General features: G+C 41.0%; 1 protein-coding gene across 6 annotated transcripts in view; it reads right to left on the minus strand.

Annotated features, from left to right (window-relative positions):
• The window catches only part of LOC136862977 (solute carrier family 41 member 1), an 847982-nt gene that overhangs the window by 222529 nt on the left and 602361 nt on the right, over nucleotides 1-23092 (minus strand). For all 6 annotated transcript variants that reach the window (XM_067139280.2, XM_067139274.2, XM_067139275.2 and 3 more), the window contains one exon: nucleotides 19076-19132. The gene's annotated coding sequence lies outside the window, so the exon portion shown is untranslated. The remainder of the gene's footprint in view (nucleotides 1-19075; nucleotides 19133-23092) is intronic.

Raw genomic sequence — 23092 nt, forward strand, 5'->3', positions numbered from 1 at the left:
GCTTTTTTCCTTCTCTTTTCATTCTTATGTTTCATTCAACGTATATTCTAGGTGAGCATATTTATAATGGTTCAAAAGTTGGTTACAGAAATGAACAATATCAGGTAGCAATTTGAAAATATTTGTATTTTACACATCAAATGAAAATTAAACGTTTCATTTCCTAACCAAAGTTTTTCATTTTTGTAGCCAAGGTTTCAACCGTTAAAAATATTCTTATATAGAATATAGGCAGAATAAAACATAAAGAGGACAAGAAAGTGAAAGGAGCCCATGCACGCAGCTGGTCTTGAATCAGCGATCTCTCGATACCTAGGCTCCACCGCTCCTGCTTGCCACTTTGTTAACCTTTAGTTGATATAAGGCACTTGATGTTTATGAAAGCCGATCTTCTCTTAAGAGTGGTAGCAGCCTCTATAGCTCACTGCACCGTACGTGAAACATTCAAAATTCAGCATATTTTGACTTTGAATTGACAAATATTTTTAAAATACTTCCGTGATGATCATTCATAACTTCCGGAATGAAAAAATCTTTGAAGGGAATAATAAATTGTGCATTTAAGGTTTGAACAGATTTTCAATTCATGTCAAAGAGACTGGATTATCGGCATTTATGCAATTAGCCTAAAATGCATTCTTTAACAATGAATTATCTCAAATTGTGTAAACCTATGCTAGCAAATCAGCGAACTTAACAGCACAATATGAAGATAAAGTTGGAATTCAAGAGGACAAATTGGGGCAAATATTCTTTTAAAGGAAGATGATTTAGGGATTGGAATGACTTACCAAGGGAGATGTTCAATAAATTTCCAATTTCTTTGAAATCATTTAAGAAAAGGATAGGAAACAACAGATAGGGAATCTGCCACCTGGGTCACTCCCCTAAATGCAGATCAGTATTGATTGATTTGAATGATTGATTGATTGATTGATTGATTGAATAACGTCATATAGAAGTAGGCTTATTTGTCACACTCTGAAGTTCTATTCCTTCGAGAAACAGCACTCTGCGTTAAAAGCTGTTGGCGTACGAAAATACACTTTTAAATGTATACACAAGATGTTAATATCTAAGAGCATAATTGCTGTCGTTAGAAAAAGAATAGTTGATAGATGGAATCTTTCTGTGAAGAGATTTGCTACGGACCATTTAGTATAGTGTTCTCTGTATTAGACACACTTCACCCTCATTAGGTAAGCGAGCGATTGGCCTCAACATCACGTGGTGGCTCACTTCAAAAGGTAAGGACGAATGGCACTGAAATAGAAGCACTATAATCAACAAATGTGACTAATAACCCATTACCATCACAATACACTACCTGTTTGTGTTGTGACTAGGGATCTCAGTGCTTGACTATGAAATTGTATTGCAATGTTTTGTATGCGTCATGCTGCGCCATGCACTAGGTTGTATTAGACATATGTAATTAAACAACAAATATATACGATTTGCAGAGTCCGTGAACTGAATTCTACTGAGCACAAAGTCTTAAGTCATTTAAAGGTTAAACAAAATACTTCTTTTGTAACAACATAAACCGTGATGAACAATGATCAGGTCATAAAAGGAGCAAATGAAATGACGTATGGCTTTTAGTGCCGTGAGTGTCTGAGGACTTGTTCGGCTCGCCAGGTGCCAGGCTTTTGATTTGACTCCCGTAGGCGACCTGCGCGTCGTGATGAGGATGAAATGATGATGAAGACGACAAATACACCCAGCCCCCGTGCCAGCGGATTGAACAATGATGGTTAAAATTCCAGACCCTGCCGGGAATCGAAAACGGGCCTCCTGTGACCAAAAGCGAGCAAGCTTACCATTTTGCCATGGAGCCGGACATAAATAGAGCAAAACTGAACGAACGCAGTTGATGGTAGGGGCAGGTGATGCGAGTGTGAGGCGTTTCATGACATTTCAAATGACGTTTTTCAAGAATGAACTGCTCTGTTAAATTGGCACTCTTATTAAAGTTTTCGTTGTGGTGATAACTTCGGTTGATTTATTATTTAAATTACTATTCTTGTTTGTTGAGGAAATAAAATTGTGTCCATAAAAACAACAACAACAAAAAACAACTCTGGAAAAGAAAGACTTAGACCACACTTTGGTCCAATTAGTTCCAACTTATGTACAACCTTTGCCAATTGTGGAGTACAAAGGGGTTTACAACGTTCGCAGGAGCTATAGTCCATTTTGGTTGAAAGCGTCCTGCGCAAGAAATGGTTGCGCATGCAGTGGTGGGAGCTATCGTCTCCCCACTCCTGCAGCAGGTCCAGTCACCAGGTAAAGATGGGCACTATCGACTGAAAACCACTATCGACTAATCGGGCGATAGTCCCTTCGAACTATCGACTGAATAGTCGAATCTTTTCAGTCGAACGAAGGTATTCATTACTTCCTGTCGAGAAGACTGAATAGTCGAATGATTTCAGTCGAATGAAAGTATTCTTATAACGCAAGTAGTCAGTCATTCCATGAAAAACATTCGAATGTTTCCAGTCGAAACACTCCGTATCAAAAGTAGAGAGTCGTACTTTTACGTATTCGACTTATTTTAACGCAATTTACCAATAATTGGAAATCTCTTGCATGGACACCCATTCGAACAAAATTAATGTTATATTGAGTGACTTACAAATTTATTCAAAGTGACCAATGTTCGCAGCCGAGAAGTCCTCTCCACTCCACGTTAGGAATAAGAAGCTGCACCACACGGAGATCCCAGGTTCGTATTCCATTCACTGACAGCGGATACCGTATCCTTAATGCAGTTTTCCGTGGGGTTTTCTACATTCATTAATACTGTACCTTGGGAGGATACCCCAATCCCGGACTTAAATAACCACACTATCGAGGAACTTACAGTTGCGCAGGTTAAAATCCGATTTCTGCACTCGTCCGTACACGGGTCTAATAAATAGAGAGATGCCCTTAATATGAACCAACATCATACGAATGGCCTTTCTTGGTGCTAAATGGACAGTGAAACGTAGAAAGACGACAATGAGGCTCTATTCCCGAACAATGCAAACAATAATAAGTAAAACTTGTTGCTGTAGTACATAATCGGGATATACAGTGGTGGTCAAAATAATAGAGCCACCTGGCAAAGGTTTAGAATAAAGTGCAAATTTATTACTAGACATGTTTGTACTATGATGGAAACAAAATTTTACGTTGTACAGGAACCATTACAACAGAGTCACATTGTACCACAGTCAGTTATATAGATAACACAACTGAAACTAATCAATAATATTCAAAATAATACCAGATCACAGGGTCAAAAAAATAGAGCCAATTGACACAAATATTTTGTACGTGATCTAAGTCTTATGAAATTTACAGGAACAGTCGTTTTTGCATATGAGTGCAGTAGTACTTCGTGGTGTAACCCTTATTTTTTAGGATTTCCCTGCACCTCTTACCCATAGAGTCGACTAAACGCCTGCATTCGTCGCTGCTGATCGCATACAAGGCTCTCTGGATTTCTTCCCAAAGTTTATCTAAAGACGTAGCTTTTGAGCGGTCAATTCTCTTGTCTACGATCTCCCATAAGTTCTCGATGGAAGATGCGTCAGGGGATTGAGGTGGCCACTCTAATACTTCGATATGGTGATATTGAAAAAACTGCCTTATGATCCTTGCAGTATGCTTTGGATCGTTATCGTGCTGAAATTTCCATTTCAGCGGCATTTCCTCTTCAGCATAAGGCAGCATCACATTTGCTAAGATGTCGTTGTACATTTCTGCGTGCATTATGCCGTTGATACGGTGTATTGGACCAAGGCCATACCATGAAAAACATCCCCATACCGTAACACTTCCGCCACCGTATTTCACAGTTTTTAAAGTGTACTTGGGATTAAATTCCTGGTTTGGTGGGCGGCGCACATAGACTTTTCCGTCTGAGGCAAACCTATTATACTTGGATTCATCGGACCAAAGGATGTTCCTCCACCAAATATTGGGTTTGTGTTCATTTCTCCGGGCGAAGGCAAACCTTTTCCGAACATTAGCTTTTGAAACATGTGGCTCCTGTCTCGCAATGCGCCCATTCAATTTTGCGGATCTCAGTCGTCTTTGAATCGTTGAAGTTGATGGTTGAACACCATTTTTGTCGCTAAACAAAATGGCTTTCAGTCGTGGTGGTGACAAAAATGGGTTTCTTTACTTCCCTAGTGATGAGTCTGTCTACGCGAGGAGTAGTTACACGAGGTCGCCCCCTGTTCCCCACCTGCGGCTTTGTTTGTTTTGCCAGTGTAATAGCGTTCTGGACTCTTTTTCGCGAAACGTGTACATCTTTGGCTATTTGATTCATAGATATCCCACTTTTGAACATCCGGAACATTACTATACGACCATCATCACTTGTATGCTCTGCTCTGCCCATCTAGAAGAATGTAAACAAAACCAAACGTCAGTTTACATACAAAATAATATTGAGTGGAGGTTTGTTGACAAATAATATCGCTAGCCCCCAAAACAACTGCTAAAAATCAATTTGAACGGGAGTTCTGTAAAACGGCTCTATTATTTTGACCCATAAGATTCTTACCTTTATGCCTCTTTTCGAACATCTAGCTCAAACGCTTCCTTTCGCACGACTACAGACAGCAGCGACGTCTTCCCTGATATTGTGTAAAAGGGACTGACAACACGGCACTCGTAGAGATTTTGCGAACTAATAGATATCCTAGTTCTTAATCTCGTCAATAGAGGTGGCTCTATTATTTTGACCGCCACTGTATATGAGAATACCCAAACACACTATTACGCTACTACTGTATTTTCTAGATTATTATTATTATTGTAGTTAAATTTTATTTATGAGTAACGTAATTAATATAAACAAATATACAACAAACAAAGAGCACATAAACGGCAAGAGAAAAACGCTATATCAAGTAGGTACCTATAAAGTTAACATATGGCCATATGCCGATAGTTCCAGTCGCTTCCGCGTCGCTGTGGCGGGAGTGCTACTGAATTCAGCCGACTTGTTTTGTGCTGACTGGACAGTAGTGATGGAAATATAGAATGTTTTAACTCTAGACTACCGATTGATGGTTTTCATTCGGTTTGAAATCGGTTATAAAGTAGTAATGTACGTTTTGTACTGCGGTAGTACTAGGTAAGGGTGTATTCTGCCCGAAGTCAGGTTCGAACCTCCGCAGAGGTGTGCTTGAGCCGGAGTTTACGTACGGTAGGGTGGCCAGTTCCTTTCCGCTCCTCCATTCCCTTACCCCGTATCAACAGCGCGTGGTGACCTATCCAAATCTTGACCACGCCCAATGTTGCTCAACTTCGGAGATCTCATGGGATACAGTGTTTCAACACGGCTACGGCCGTTGGCAACGGTAGTACATGTAACTAGTAATAAGTCACTTGCTAGTAACTACCGAAATGTGGATTATTGTAATATACTACCGATTTTTATAGCGTGTTTCTTTTGTTGGTAGTGATATAAGCGAAACTACTGAGACTAGTAACAAACGATACATAATGTTCGAGTGAAGTGATTGGAAACTGAAATGCGTTGGTCTATAAAATAAGATAAATTGTCCCTATTAAATTAATTGTGGTCATTACATTTCATTTAAAAAAAATGCATTTTTGTGTCTCTAACCATAAGTTAATGAATGTAAGATCGTCTGTGCATAAAATAACAAATGTTAGGTAATTTCAGACAAAGGTGGGGTTTACACCTTATTGTAATTACACCAAATATTTAAGTCATGTGAATACAGCAAACTAAACTAAATGAAAATACAACACATTTTCCTAGGACCAAGTAATAGTGTATATATTAATTTTAAAATAAATTCCATTCAAGGTCCTCAAAAAACGTAGATATTTCGGAAAATCGAAAGGTATTCTAATTCCAGGAATGGAAATTCCAACTACTTCATGTGAGAATATGACTTAAGTTATTCAGGACAATGGTGTTTCTTCTTCAGGAAAAAACAAACTGATCTTGAGAACATGTACAAAACTGAATTATCTAGGTGAAGGGGATTGAAAGCATGCAAAGCAGTCTCAGAAAATCAACCGTATGGCCCCGATATTGCAATAAAAAGTTGGAATGTGTGGGCCATGTTCAAAAGAGGTGGGCTCCAGATTACGACGCCTGAAAACTTCACTTGGTCGCAGGCTGTTTTCAGACAGTAAACCTCTTGGTGCTAAGGGACTATTGACAGATGAAGCAATAGACAGACTGCAAGGGTATTATGGGTTAGCTATCAGGCAGAATACTCATAGTATAGAAGCTATGAGAAGAGCTGTGTGGGCTATTATCATTCAATCTCAACAGATGAAAAACCGAACCACGGACTCTGTCCATCCTCTCCGAACACATGGTGTAAATACAATAGATACAAAGGAACATATCAAGTATATCATAATGTCCACAGTCTACCACTTGCTGTTATGGAAGAAGTAAGACCGATTTTCAAGGACTTGTCTGATTCTGTCCTCTTGGATAAATGCAGACACGGCAAAACGCAAAACCTAAATGAAAGCGCGGATAATGTACTATGGAGCCGTATTACAAAAAAAGTATTTGTCGGCATAAAAACTCTTCACTTTGTAGTCTATGATGCTATAGTATCCTACAATAAGGGTCATATGGTGAAATGTAAAACTCCGAGTAAACTGGGCATCGAACCTGGAAGGAAGATCGACATGGAGAGGCTTCGAGGCGCGGAAAGGGCTGAAAGAGAGTTAGAGAAGACTGGTGGGACCAAGAGGAGGAGTGTCAAAAGAAAACTAGCTAATGTGATGGAGGAGGATCCAGATAACACATCCTCCGGGCCAGGGATGCACTAAAATATAATTGTTTTCTTTGAACTTAGTTTCCCGAAAGTTTGATTTTTTCAGAATTCAGTGCACCTTTTCTCAGAAAATATCGGTGATAGAAGCATAAAACTTTTTTCAAATATTATTATGATAGCCAGCTACATTTTGGTCTTTTTCATTTTTCATGATTAGTTTACAAGTTACATATAAAAATGTGTGGAAAATGTGCAAAAAGGTTTGCTGTTGGAAACAATTATATTTTAGGAAATAAACGATTTAATCGAAAACTGCTGTGTTAAAACAGTTTTTGGTTTACGAAGTGTAAAAAGTATATATATTTGCAAGACCTATTGTTCTTTAGAAAAGGCGCACCAAATTTTTGAATTTAACATTGCTAAGATAGGCAACCCTTAAGTGGTTGTTCACATAGGTCTACATCATTGTGTCTGTATAAACGACAGCAAGATAAGGCTTCGTGTAACAAACTACAAAAGCTGTATGACAACTTAAAATCATGTTACTAATAACACAATGTCTCTTTTATTGATTTAATTTAATTCAGGATGACCCAATTAGTACACACGCACACATACACTGGCAGAGAAAATATCCAGATTAACGAACGCTCATAGGCGTATTTATACATCTGAAAGATGACGTTGATTTGAATTGACCGCAAATCACATTAGCGTGGCGGTAGAAGCGGCCCCATGACGTTGCACACCAGGGTTGCTTTAAATACGGGCTGTACTGTTCGAGAGCGTTAGTTACCTGTGAGATTGGACGGATTGACTGTGAGTGGGTCGAGAATGCCGGTACGATGACGAAGAGGCCAGTATCAACAACTCACTGCGGTTGAACGAGGCCGTATAATAGGGCTACGTGAAGGTGGTGGATATTCCTTCCGCGCTATTGCAGAACGACTTGGTAGGAATGTCTCCACTGTGCATGCGTGCTGGCAGCAGTGGTTACGAGTAGGTACGCTCGCAAGAAGACCGGGCTCCGGACGTCCCCGTGGCACCACCGAGAGGGAGGACCGCCGTATACGGCATATGGCTGTGGCACAGCGGACTACGTCTGCAGCATCAATTCCAGCGGCAGTTGGCACCACAGTGATGCAAGAAACTGTTCGAAATCGGTTACTTGAAGGACAGCTCCGAGCCAGACGCCCTGCGGCGTGTATTCCACTTACCCCCAAACAACCACCATCTGCGACATCAGTGGTGTCAAGAGAGATCTCAGTGGAGGATGGAGTGGAGATCCACTGTGTTTTCCGATGAAAGCCGGTTCTGCCTTGATGCCAGTGATGGCCGTGTGTTGGTCAGAAAGAGACCAGGTGAGCGCCTGCATTCCACCTGTCTGCGGCGTCGACACACTGAACCTACACCGAGAGTTCTGGTCTAGGGAGCAATTTTCTATGACAGCAAGAGCACTCTCGTGGTTATCCTACGCACCATGACTGCAGATGTGTACGTCCGTCTGGTGATTCGACCTGTTGTGCTGCCATTCATTAGCAGCATTCCCGGGGGTGTTTTCCAACAGGATAATGCACGCCCCCATGCCGCTGTTGTAACCCAACGTGCTCTACATAGTGTCGACATGTTGCCTTGGCCTGCTCGATGCTCCAATCTGTCCCCAGTCGAGCACATATGGAACATCATTGGACGACAAATCCAGCGTCATTCACAACCGGCATTAAGCGTCCATTTCACTGGGTAACATCATTTTCGGGCTTTACATGAAAATGGGTCTATTTAGATCACTTTTTAGAGCTGTTTACAAATATGGTATCAGATTTCCTGTAACGTCCACAGTTTTTATGCAATTACGTAATTTTCCTTTTTTAAATTCGCGTGTAACAATGTGCACTGATCGATAAAATATGTACATTAGAGTAATCGAAAACGATCAATTGCGGTAAAATCGATAGTCTGATGTCTATGTTTACAGCGGAACACTGCAGCTGGTTTCGTTTCGTTTGGAAACGTGCTCTAAATAGCTATTTAATACATATTACAAGTGAAAATCAGTCTACAAATGGCGAGTTCCTCAAGACGACAGTGTGTAAACAATCCCAACTCCTTTTGTTTCATTTGCGGCTCATTGACTTTGAAATCGAGAAGAGAGAACATAACTTCATTCGTAAAGAAAGCTTACCTGGCATATTTCGGTGTCAAGTTAGGCGACGAAGATGAAAGGTTTGCGCCGCACAGCGTGTGTCATACGTGTGTTACGGGATTAAGAAAATGGACTCAGGGGAAGCAGAAGTCGTTACCTTTTGGAATTCCGATGGTGTGGAGAGAGCAAACAAATCACACCGATGATTGTTATTTTTGTATGGTAAAAGTTGAAGGCCATAACAAGAAAAGTATTAAAAGCATTGCATATCCAAACATGAAATCAGCAATCAGACCTGTACCACATGGACCTGACATTCCTGTGCGTAATCCACCAGCAACCCTGCAATCATCATCGTCATGATCATCATCGTCTGGTTCTAGTGACAGCGATGACATCTTGATAACCACAGAAGAGCTACAACCAGAGTTGTTTACTCAATGTGAACTAAACGACTTGGTAAGAGATTTGGGTCTCTCAAAGGAGTTGTCACAAATGCTGGGTTCTCGTTTAAAGGACAAAAGACTGCTAGCTCTAGGTACAACATTTTCCTGGTACCGAACAAGAGAAGAATTTCGTGAGTACTTCACTGAAGAGGGTTCTCTTGTTTACTGTAAGAACATTGAGGGAGTAGTATCAAAATACGGAATTTATCGATGGAACCCTAAACAATATCAAAGTTGTACTCTTACACATCACCATTAAGTATGGTTCGATACCTGTAGCGTATTCTTACGTCTTGAAGGAAAACTATGAAACCCTTGCAATGTTATTAACGGCAATTAATTATTCAGAGCACGAATGGATTATTTGTGGTGATCTAACAGTTATAGGAATGCTTCTTGGACAACAGTCAGGTTTCACAAAGTATCCATGTTTCCTCTGCCTGTGGGACAGCTGTAGACGTGATGCACACTGGGTTAGAAAGGAATGGCCATCTAGAACAACAATGGATCCAGGAGACAAGAATATAATAAGATCATGTTTGGTGAAACGAGAAAAAATCATTCTGCCACCTCTCCATATTAAACTAGGGATCATGAAACAGTTCGTAAAGAAATTTTCCTTCCTGTCTGATGCGAAACTAAAAGAAGGAATCTTTGTGGGACCACAGATACGGAGCCTTACGACAGATGAACAATTTGAGGCGTTGATGACCTTTGAGGAAAGATTGGCTTGGATAGGTTTCAGGAATGTGATAAACGGTTTTTTGGGGAACAGGAAGCACCCGGATTACAAGAAAATCGTAGAAGATATGTTGATGGCTATGAAAAATTTAGGTTGTAATATGAGTATCAAGCTACATTTCCTTCATAGTCACCTCGACTTTTTCCCTAAAAACTTAGGAGATTTTAGTGAAGAACATGGGGAGCGGTTCCATCAGGAAATGAAGGAGATAGAAACACGTTATCAGGGCAGGTGGAATGCTGTGATGTTAGCTGACTATTGCTGGTCTATGAAGAGGGACAATCCGGAGTTGCAACACGTCAGACGATCACGAAGATCGCACTCCCGCATCAAAAGGAAGAGAGTTTAAGTCATGAAAATTGTATTCTGGACTTGCCATTTGTAGAATTTAATTTTATATGTTCACAAACAAGGTAAATAATAAATTGTTTTATGGATTCTTTTTATTTTAGGTTAGTTATAATTACTGGTGTTTAATTCCCAAACTTCGCTGTAAGTGATATTATAGATTAAGTAAATACTTAATTTGAAATTCTGTAAAATCCTTACGTGATTCATAAAATTTGATTTCAGATTCATAAACAGGAAGCAAAACTACATTACAATCACCAATCAAAATTAAAAGCCTTGAAAAAAAAATTCATTTTTTAACTCACTGTTCTTGACCGACCAAGTGTAACAGGCACGGAACTCCATCCCGCAAGCTGACATCCGGCACCTGCACGACAAAATGCATGCACGTTTGCATGCCTCCAATCAACAGTTATTAATGGAGCAGCATGGCACATTTGCGATGGCTTTTCTCACGTGGATATTAACCTGTATTATTGTACCTTTAATCAATTAAATATGCTACCTCGACAAATATATCGCCAACATTTTCGTATCCTACATTCCTTACTTCATGGTGTTTGGATATTCTTTCCGCCAGTGTATATACACGTAATGATAGTTAACTACGAATGGCCACACTCAACTAATTGCTGTCTATTTACAAGTATCTCACAGCAAGACGTCAACTGGGCATCTTTACACAGAATGGCCTATAATCCTTATTGACAGGCTTTACCTTTGGCCGTGCGGTAAGTTTCGAGAAGCCGTGAGTTTGTATTCAGGAGATATTGGGTTCGAATCCCACCGTCGGCAGCCCTGAAGATAGTTTTCCCGTGGTTTCCAGTTTTCACGCCAGACAAATGCTGGGGCTGTGCCTTAATAAGGGCCACGGCCGCTACTTTCCCAGTCCTAGTTCTCTCCCATCCTACGCTGTGTAAGTGCGACGTTTAAACACTAGTATAAGAAAAGTCACTTCATACACAACATCTGCACGCAGACAGGATTGAACACGGGGCTGCTGACCACCAGAACACACGAAGACTACTTTTTGGCTCAAATCCAGAGAAAGTCTGCCACTCACACAGTCAACACAGTCAATTGACGTAGCCACTCCAAACAGTTAACTACTCAATATTGACAACTAAGAACTGCGGTCACATAACAGCAACAGCTCAACAGTGCTAACGACCACTACGATACTCCTCATATCAACGAAAACTAACACTTCTCGACCTCTACTCACACCACCTGTTCCACACACTGACTCCACATCGGTGCAAATACAGTACTCCAAGGCAGTACTCATACACACACTACTCAGCTCAGTACATGACGATATTCTGACACGAGCGGGACACTACAACAGCCAGCACTACTGCCGTCACACTTCCATTACCCCACTCGTTCGCGGCTAGCCTCCTTTTTATATCCTGAGAATGGAGTAGTCTACTAGAATATTCGGAGCTCGGCTAGATACGCAATATTCCCATTTTGTCTTCGAAGAGGTTCGTGGGGAGTCCAGAGGAAAGCGCAATAGAAAGAGAGGCCTCGGGTCGGCTGGGAGGTCCCTGGTCTGTCTTACTCATATATTACAGGAAATACTGAAGGAGACTACAACAGGGCTGGTACGTAAAAATGATTTGCCGTTACCCTTCATTTTAATGCATATCGGTAGGGGCCTACCCATTTGTGAGAAAGATGTTCAAAAATTTAATTTCCTTGTATAACAAATTAACCCATAAAATTAATTCATTAATATAATAATAATAATAATAATAATAATAATAATAATAATAATAATTTCGTGTGGCTAGCCTTGTGCAGCCCTTGAAAGGCATACCCTCCGGAGAGGTTGGGCGGCGTCTGCCGTGTATAGGAAACTGCGAGTTATTTGTTGCGGAGGATAGTGTTGTGTGTGGTGTGCGAGTTTACGATTAAAATCCCTCGACCCGGCAGACAATCTAATCCGGTGCCCTGAGGATGGAGAACCAAGACGCTGACCATTCAGGCATGGAGTCGAACACGTTATTTAATGAATGTACTGATGTCTAAATATATTTCTGTTTTATATTTATATGATTTACTTGAATATCCCTCTTGGTTTAACAATTTTAAAACAATTATGCACGGCATACCCCATACTTACTGTTCTTTTAGGACATTTTCATTATTGGCCTTGTACTTATCTTATTTATACATGGTGTGTACACTGTTTGTTGTGTATGGTATTATATGTACATATATATAACTTAATATTTATATAAATACTCGTGAACAGTTCACAGTGTTATTCTTTTATCTAAGGTATATGTACTGTATTTTAATATCCCTGGCGTGGGGACTGGGTGTTTGTGTCCTCTTTAACGTTTCTTTCCTCACATTCAACACTCTACACTTCCGCAATTACAATTACATGCAGGTTCATTTCATATGGTGCAAGTAGTGGCAAAAGATCTACAGAGGTCTACGCCACGAACACATAATAATAAAAAAATGTATCTGTATTTGTGAAAATGTTCCATTATTTTTAGTTCTTTCTTTTCTTTCTTTCTTCCTGTCTCTTTCTTTCTTTCTTTACCGTCCAGGGTTGGTTTCTTTCCCTCGGACTCAGCGAGGGATCCCACCTCTACCGCTTGCAGGGCAGTGTCCTGGAGCGTGAGATATTTGGTCGCCGATACAACTGAGAAGAGGACCAGCACCTCGTCCAGGCGGCCTCACTTGCTCTGTTGAATAGGTGCCTTGTGGAAGATGGGAAGATTGGAAGGTATAGGCAAGGAAGAGGGAAACCACGGAAAACACATTTCGAGGATGGCTGAAGTGGGAATCGAACTCCCTATACTCAGTTGACCTCCCGAGCCTGAATCAACAGCTTTCCAGCCCTGGTACCAATTTTCAATTTCGTAGCAGAGCCGGAAATGACACTAACCACTACACTACAGACGTGGATTATTTTTAGTTATACCTTGCAAATCGCAATACGTTTGATTCGTATAATAGAAGGCTATTTGATCGCTTAATTCCGAATCTTTAAGCTACCGAGATTTAGAAAGTGTTTATTTAATTTAATTACAAAATCTTCCTCCACCTAGAGGCTGTCTGAAGGCAAAGAATACACAATACAGTGATTACTGATTAAAAAAGAAATAGTTTGCAATGAACTCGAAAAATTAAAAATGATTTGAAGTGAGCTCTACAAAATCAAACCATTCAGAAAAGCAATTATTGAAATAAAAAGCCACAAAATCATTTAAAAAATTTACAAATGAAATGAAATGGCGTATGGCTTTTAGTGTCGGGAGTGTCCGAGGACATGTTCGGCTCGCCAGGTGCAGGTTTTTTGATTTGACACCCGTAGGCGACCTGCGCGTCGTGATGAGAATGAAATGATGATGAAGACGACACATACACCCAGCCCCAGTGCCAGTGAAATTAACCAATGATGGTTAAAATTCCCGACCCTGCCGGGAATCGAACCTGGGACCCCTGTGACCAAAGGCCAGCACGCTAAACATTTAGCTATGGAGCCGGACAAAAAATTTACAAATTTATAAGAACAACTTAAGAAATATTTCCTTCAAGACTTAAAATATACGTATGATTCGGACTTGAAGCCAGTTGATCTAATTTCGATGAGTATAGATGATGTCTCAAAATGTTGATAGACCACAGTCCATGAGTTCATTGCTAATCCCGAAGACTCAAAATGTCGACCACCTTTTCGGGGGATCGTCCCTCTGGCACCAGTCTTAACACCCATCTCCTGAATATCATCTAGCTGGTATTTTTCTGTCGAATGCGTATCATTACCTAAGATGCGCTTATATTGCGTCAGACTGGTAAAAAGAAGGAATAAAAATATTGCAGTGCCTTTGAAATGACCTCTTCTCATGGGAATTACCCGGCAATGCCAGTTTGGCGACGCGTACAAAACTCTGCTTCAGCGAGCGAACTCATTCGCCATCTGTGTATTATTCTGTGCTCGTTGTAGTTAACTGAGCCTCATCTAAAGGGGCAATATTTTGTAATCAACAAATGAGCAACATCGCAGGAGACATTACGGAAGGTTACAAAAGACGGCTTCGAGAAGCTTTACCAACACTAGTAAAATTGAGTAGTCGTGCAAGTAGATTACTTTGAACATGGTTGTGTGTTGGTGTGAGGATCTGTAGGCCATAGGCCAATTCTTTGATCTTTTGGACCTTACCTCGTATACAGAAGTACACCGATTTAACAATGACTGAATCTTATCGAACTGACCTCCTGAATTTCTAATGCGCACAGCTTGTCGTGGTGAGCACTAACTAATACAAATGACAATGCATATTATTACTTATCTTACTTAGCTACTTATGTGCGCTCTCTGGCTGAATGGTCACTGGAGTGGTCTTCGGTTCAGAGGCCCCGGGTTCGATTCCTGGCCGAGCCGGGGACTTAAGCTTCGTATGGTTAAAAACTATAGCTCGGGTGCTGGGTGGTTGTGTTCGTCTTAATACACATCACTTTACGTACAGCTTATTGCATTACAAAAACATACAATAGTTTTTTACAAGTTGCTTTTCGTCGCTCCGACACAGATAGGTCTTATGGCGACGATGGAATAGGATAGGGCTAGGAGTGCAAGGGAGCGGCCGTGGCCTTAAGGTACAGCTCCAGCATTTGCCTAATGTGAAAATGTGAAGCCATGGAAAACCGTCTTCAGGGCTGCCGACAGTGGGATTCGAATCCACTATCTCCCGAATGCAAGTTTACAGCTGCAAGCCCCTAACCGCACGGCCAACTGGCTGTAAATCCAGACTAATTACATATGAGAAGTGCTGACCCCAGGTAATGGAAAAGCCAACAGGAGGAAGAGAAAAGTTCTAAAATGAAAATCACAGTGCTCTTGTGAGTTGGTCAGTAATTTAACATAAACTTATTCGTACACCAATGTGATTGACAATACTAACAAAATCAAATGTTTGTTAAGTCATTATCCAGGAGGCTGGTTGGCTCCTTCAAATAGCACCGTAGAGAAACTATATACCTAGCGAGTGGCTGTGCGGTTCGGGTCACGCAGCTGTCAGCTTGCAATCGGGAGATAGTGGGTTCGATCCCCGACTGTCGGCAGCCCTGAAGGTGGTTTTCTGTGGCTTCCCATTTTCATACAAGGCAAATGCTGGGGCTACACCGTAATTAAGGCCACAGTCGATTCATCCCCACTCCTAGCCCTTCCCTATTCCATCGTCGCCATAAAACCTATCTGTGTCGGTGCGACGTAAAGTAAAATGGAAAAAAATACAAAACCAATGACGGTGATATAATAAAGTGTATTAGGCTATATGAGGAGTGAGCAAGTTTTCAATTGCTTTCCTCACTGGGCCAGAAAGGGCTATTACGCATCAGTGTTCCAAGCCCCCTGAAATACACACACGAACAGACTGTGAGCGACACCTTAACAATATATATGAGACGGCGTGATTGCAATTTTCTTTTTTTTTTTTGCTATTTGCTTTAAGTCGCACCGACACAGATAGGCCTTATGGCGACGATGGGACAGGGAAGGGCTAGGAGTGGGAAGGAAGCGGCCGTGGCCTTAATTAAAGTACAGCCCCAGCATTTCCCTGGTGTGAAAATGGGAAACCACGGAAAACCATCTTCAGGGCTGCCGACAGTGGGATTCGAACCTACTATCTCCCGAATACTGGATACTGGCCGCACTTAAGCGACTGCAGCTATCGAGCTCGGTGGCGTGATTGCTTAAGGACTCATTCACTTCTACATTGCCACAGCCAAAGATGACCCTTCTTAACACCCAGATGCACTAGAGCTGCACTGAATGTCGTTACCGTGGTGGGGAGATTTAGCTCGATTTGCCTCTTTAATTCCTTTATTCACAAACGTAGGATTCTAAGTTGTAAACCCGTTTCCTCCTATTACAAGCCTAATATGCTCGTAGTAGTGTTTATAGCGCCTATAATTGCCTGTTAGATGCGTTTGTGCCTAATAATAATAATAATAATAATAATAATAATAATAATAATAATAATAATAATAATAATAATAATAATAATAATAATAATAATAATTGTACCGGTGGTAACACCTGAATGCCACGCATTTAAAACTAGCGCCTAAAAGAACTCCTGTATTGACAAAACAGTGAAACTGAAACTACACGAACTTAGAAATTTTCTCAGAAGATGTCGCTACCTAAATATTGAGTAATTTTGTTACTGTGAAGTTTCCTGAACTGACTGAATTTCTACTAGTTTTGTTTGCTGTCCACCAGGAGGTTTGGACATTCTTTCACAGATGACACTGCTAAAAACTATGATCATGCACCGTGGTGCGAAGAGTAAGAACTTATAATTCAAAGAAGTTTTGTATTCATAAGGTTTTTTTCTGATTAATGTTCATTTATTTTTGGGTTGGCAATATTTCCTTTTTATTTCCGCCAGTTTTGAATCTAGCCATCCTTAATTTCTGTAATTAATTTTCCACTTTCTTCGATTCTGAGTGTAACTTTGAAATTAACCAATAAACTTGAGAGGGTGAGGCTAGTTTAATCTCGAATGGTCTCGAACCTTCCCTGCGAGTTTATAAACTGCGGATTTTCACGTTTCTTGGCCGATTGATCGTCATATTTCTGAGTGTGTGTGTAAAGCAGGAGGCGGGCGGCCTCTTTCGTCGGCAGCTAGAACATCTACAAGGTAATGGCCACATAATTTTATTCTTTCTTGCTACCTCCGCAGTTTAATCCGAGGGAAAGGTCCGAATCATTAACTATGTAACCTACCTTTCTAAAATGTAAATCATATTTCGGTTAATGTAAAAACTTCGTAAACCCTTTAATTGTAAGTCGGGGATAGAGAGTGAATTACCCTCTCGAGCTCGCCTTGATCTTGGTTTGAGGTGACTACGTTTTATAACTGTTTTTCATTCTGTAATGTGGTAAAGTAATTTCTATACGAGTCACCTCAGTAGTTTGGGAATAGCCCCTGTTTCATCGGCCTAGAGCCCTTTCGATGTTTAGCTTTTCATTGTCTTGGAGCGCAGTGTATTTATCCGTTCCTTTTGTGTTTGGGCCAGTTATTTAACCTGTTCTGTTTTCATGAAGGCCCGGTAGGTTGGGTATTAAATACTCCTGCATAAAGTTATTTTCAAATTGTAAGTTGTGCCTTGAGAGGCCAGTGATTGTAAATTGATGTTGCCTCGAGTAGGCTTGGAAAACTGAGAGCCTGTTAGCTCTTTTTCAAAGTTTCGTAACTAAAGAGTGCTTCTGCAAGGCCAGATATTGTATTTAGGGAGCAAGTGCTCTGTGAATTAGGGGATTTCTGCCCCTGAATAATTTTGTGCTCCTTTGGAAATTTGAGTTGGGAGCTCAAGAATTGTAAAGCGAGGGGCTTGAACCCGTAGGATTCACTAATTTTGTATTTTCCTTGACTTGTTTCAAGATTGTCATTGTACCTGATATATTATTGTGTTCACTCAGTAAAAGATTGTTAAGTTTGAAGTTCTAAAAGAAAAATATAACCTTTTACAATTTTAATTCAATTCTTGATATTGTAGATATACCCATTCACCCCGGAACCTTCTTTAACCTCTTTCTGCTCCACGGGTAACCCCGTAACAACAACAACAACAATAATAATAATAATAATAATAATCATAATAATAATCATGTTTTTACGTCGCACGAAGTACTTTTTCAGTTTTCGAAGACGGCGAGTGGCGGAATTTTGTCCGTCAGTTCTTTTATGTGCGAGTGAATCCACCGACCTAGGTCGATGTATTTGAGCACTTTCAAGTACTAACGGACTGAGCCAAGATCGAACCTGTCAAGTTGGGCTCAGAAGGCCAGTGCTCTACCGTCTGAGCTACTCAGCCCGGCATTGCGACAGTTACTCATAGGCAAATTGCCAACAGGTATACAGGCTGTTCATTTTAATGGGTAATTTTTCTTTAAATAAGTGCCATCGGCACAAACCGTCGGACAGAAATCTACTTATTTTTGACGTAGACCAACCTCCCCAAGTCTGAACGGAATCTGTGATGCCATAACTGTGACTTCCCCTTTAAAATCTAGGGCCAGCAGTCTTTACAAGGTACGATGTCGTCAGATTAAAGGCATTAGTGCTAATAGAAGGAACGGGATCACGGTATAAAAGGTTACGGCTATGACAACATTGGCTTCCGATAACTGGGTATACAGTAGGCTCATTTAGTTTGTTCTTGAAGGGCTGAATTTGAAAGGATATTGACGTACGCATTACACGGCACCATGGTAATATTGTCGATGCAAGCACTTTCCCACTAAATCTAGTGGAAATATTACGAACTATATCTTCTTCACAATACTGTATATTTTACATTGTTAGGCTTTTAATAAAATGATTTGCTGAAAAAAGTGTAATTTTGATTTTGTTCCAAAAATAGTTTTTACCATAGATCTTTCCCTTTCCTCCAACAGGAGTGACAATACTATCCACCGGTAGGCATACGTCATTGGTAGATGTCAATTAGTGGAGTATTCAACAAGTAATGAGCGTGGTGTAACTGTTCAATTATAGAGAACTAGTTATCTGAATATATTACTACACTAATGAAAGTCGGATTTTACTATAACTATGATATTTTTTAAAATGTTTCTTACCTGAAAATGTCTGATGGCCGACCACTGAGACTTATGATATTAGGATAGGAGCTGGACCTGAAATCAAATCGGAGCAGCGAGTGAGGGTTATGATACATAACATATTGTTACGAATATAAAATTCCATCTGTTTCATCAGTCTAATTTATTTCAGGATGGCCTAATAGATGCACACATATTTAAACACAAACCATTCTAACCAGTTATGAGTGGCTACACTAATTACCAGTCTATTTACAAATCTCTCTTCTGTACAGACACCCGGGAGTCTCGGCCGGTTGCTACCTGGGAACGTCTATAATCCTTACTTTGACTTTCCCCCAAGTTCAGTCACCTGTGCGTAGACAACTGGATTTGAACACAGTGCCCCTGGCTATACAACACACGACGACTGCTCGTCGGTTCGATTCCAATGATAGTCCAGTACTTCGCACAGTCCCATGCAGTGAACAACTGAACAACTCAACAGTATTCAACAGCAAGACGATACTCACAACGGCGAACACTAACACAGGTCCATTTATCCTCGCACTCACGATAGCGCGTGTCCTTGCTGGCTCCCGGCGATCCTCACTCCACAGAATTACACGAACACACAGTCCAATCTTTCGTTCTGTCGCCTGCACCTACACACTGGTCTCTCCGACACCACAACAACAACTACTCCTGGTTCAAACCTTGGTGGGACACTAGCGACAGCCAACTTCTCTGTCGTCCTCAGCCCATCCACCGAACCCCAACTCAATGAGTGTCACACTGACTCCACCTCGGAGCCCAACTTTCACTCACTCTAACACTGACTCCCACACGGAGTCTATCTCTGACCGACTGTCCGCGGCTAGCCTCTCTTTTTATAGCTCGCGTGATTTGATCCAGAAATTTCACGATGTCACTACAGGCTGAATCTCCAAGGAACAAAGTCGGCCGCCGAGAACAATACACGGAAAGGGCGGCCCCACCCCACAGGGCGGCTGGGAGATTCCAGGTCGTCTGAGTCACCAGCCCCTTCCTGGAAGTACCGAAAGGGGCTACCATGGGGCCGGCACGTAAAAGTATAATCAGAGATTTTACAAGATGCTTTGAAAGGCTGGAAACGCAAGGATTTTGTTGTTTTCATTCAAATGCTTTTAGAACAAAATGCATTGTTGTTCTACACATTTGGATTAATTTAAGAACACAGCATTGTCGTTTTAATAATAATAATAATAATAATAATAATAATGCTTTAACGTCCGACTAACCACTTGTCAGAGTTTCCTGATATGTCAAGATGCCGGAATTTTGTCGCGCAGTAGTTCTTTTAAGTGTTAGTAAATCTACCGATATCAGGCTAGCATTTCGAACGTCGGACGGTGCCGGGATCGAACCCGCCAATGTAGGCTTACAAGGACGGCGCTTCAACCTTGTGTGAGTTACTCAAACCGGACCGAACGAGTGGCTACGTGGTTTGCATGACGTAGCTGTCCACCTGCATTCGGGAGAGAGTGGGGTTCGAACCCCACTGTCAGCAGCCCTGAAGATGTATTTTTTTGGTTTCCCATTTTTACATCAGGCAAACTCTTGGATTGGGGCTGTACCTTAATTACGGCCACGGCCGTTTCCTTCCCGCTACTAGACATTTCCTATCCCATCGTCGCCATAAGACCGATATGTGCCTGTGCGATGTAAAAGCAAAATGTAAGAAAATATAAGAAAATAAATACTCAGTCCGGTTATTCCCATACCAATTCTACAAGTAGATTCAGGCCGTGTCTTGCTGCAACACACAAGGGGACAGTTAATTTTAAATAGGTTTAGTGTAAAGGTTACAGTCCGGTTCAGTTTTAGGTTAAAAGCATACTCTCGGTCATCCTGGAAGCGCCCTTCCGAGATTTCATTCTCTTTAAATCCATTCCAATGCTGAGATGGTACCAAACATATACCTGTATATCACGGCCACTATTTCCTAATCATATACTAAATTAATTACAAATGCACACTCCAGTATAGATACAGTTGTGCAGGTTATTCTCGCGCACATTAAATACCTAGAGCTTCTTGAAGCTAATAATAATAATAATAATAATAATAATAATAATAATAATAATAATAATAATAATAATAATAATAATAATAATCGTTTCACGTATCATGAATGAATATAGGTCTTAGGGGAGATTGAAATGCTGGAAGTTTGGACGGAAAAATGGTTCTCTTATGTGGCAATAAAAACATAATGATGTTACTTGTTTTACATCCCACTAAGTACTCTTACAGTTTTTGGAGACACCGAGGTGCCGAAATTTTGTCTCTCGGAAGTTCTATAACTTGCCGGACTCAGGACAAGAAGTTATTGAATTTAAATACCCTCAAATATGTCAGTGACCTCAGCCGAAATCGAACTCAATCTCGTGGAAACAGAATGACAACGACCTAACGACTGCACCACTGAGGTCACCAGTCATCATAAGAGTGGCGAAGGAAATGCACAAGGATATGAATAATATCGTGAGAGTCGGAGGTTTGTAACAGACATTAGGCCGTCTACTGGGCTTTAAGAAGTCTGCTAGTTGCCTTACGTCGCACCGACACAGATAGGTCTTATGGCGACGATGGGACAAGGAAGGGCTAGGAGTGGGAAGGAAGCGGCCGTGGCATTCAGGTACAGCCCCAGCATTTGCCTGGTGTGAAAATGGGAAACCACGGAAAACCATTTTCAGGACTGCCGACAGTGGGGTTCGAACCTACTATCTCCCGAATACTGGATACTGGCCGCACTTAAGCGACTGCAGCTATCGAGCTCGGTTTAAGAATTCTGGAAGGATCCTCAAAGTCCTTGACATGCATGAACATCAACATCATATTACTCGTAGTTAACCTTTTCAGATGCTGAGTATACAAATGTGCACCTACACTTATCATTTGAGTTCATGAAATCTGTACTAATAGCAACTTACAACTATGCAATATCACGCTGAGGAAAATATTATCAAGATGGCAGACAGATAAATAGGATGCCTTGGAATAGGTTTATACTTTATATTTTTTGGTTCTTGTGTCCTTCAATTATTTCTTCTCACATCTTCCTGCTTGATGGCTATATGCATTACCAATTTGTTCACACATCACAAAATGTTATTAAATGGAAATGTTGCTATAGACATGCGTACACTGTCAAATGATCGTGTGAAATAAATCCTTTTCTAGTGAAAAATCTCCCTTACTTAGACCATTTGGTGTAGGGGTAGCGTACCTGACCTTTACCCAGAGTTCCCGGGTTCGATTCCCTGCCAGGACAGGGATTTTCACCTGGACATGAGGGCTGGTTTGAGGTCTACTCAGCCTACGTAATTACAATTGATGAGCTATCTGACGGTGAGATAGCGGATCTGGTCTAGAAAGCCAAGAATAATGCCCGAGAGGATTCGTCGTGCCGACAACACGACACCTCGTAATCTGCAGGCCTTTGGGCTGAGCAGTGGTCGCTTTGTAGGCCACTGCCTTTCGGGGCTGTTGCACCATGGGGTTGGGTTTGGTTTTGGTGTTTAGAAAGCAAGTAAACGAATTCATGTTTCACTTCTTTTGTCCTTGGGCCTGAAAAGGTATCCAACAACAGCAGAACGATTCTCACAAAGTACGTCCAGCCTAGCGAATTTCTTAACCTGGGTGAAGTACACATGCGAAACATTATTTGTGAGCAATGAATGCTCATAATAGACTTTCTGTCATGCAAAGTGATCAGCTGGAAAATCTAAGCCCTCCAAGTACAAGTACGACTGACAGGAAGCAGCACATTTCCATAGAGAATTCCAGGTTAGTTAGGCCTAATACACGGAAGTTCATCTACAGGGTCATGAGTGAGGAGTTATCGTCACTTGCAGAGCTAATTACTGAACACAATGTGACCACATAAACACGTGCCCTCTTCTCAATACTCAAAGAGTTACAGTAACCTGAAAGCGATCTGTTAAAAGTATATTTTTCTCGAGTTCACTTCATTGAAAGAGTAAAATTAAATTAATTTTTAACTCTTCACGA

Source organism: Anabrus simplex, chromosome 2, assembly GCF_040414725.1.
Source record: "Anabrus simplex isolate iqAnaSimp1 chromosome 2, ASM4041472v1, whole genome shotgun sequence".
Taxonomy (NCBI): domain Eukaryota; kingdom Metazoa; phylum Arthropoda; class Insecta; order Orthoptera; family Tettigoniidae; genus Anabrus; species Anabrus simplex.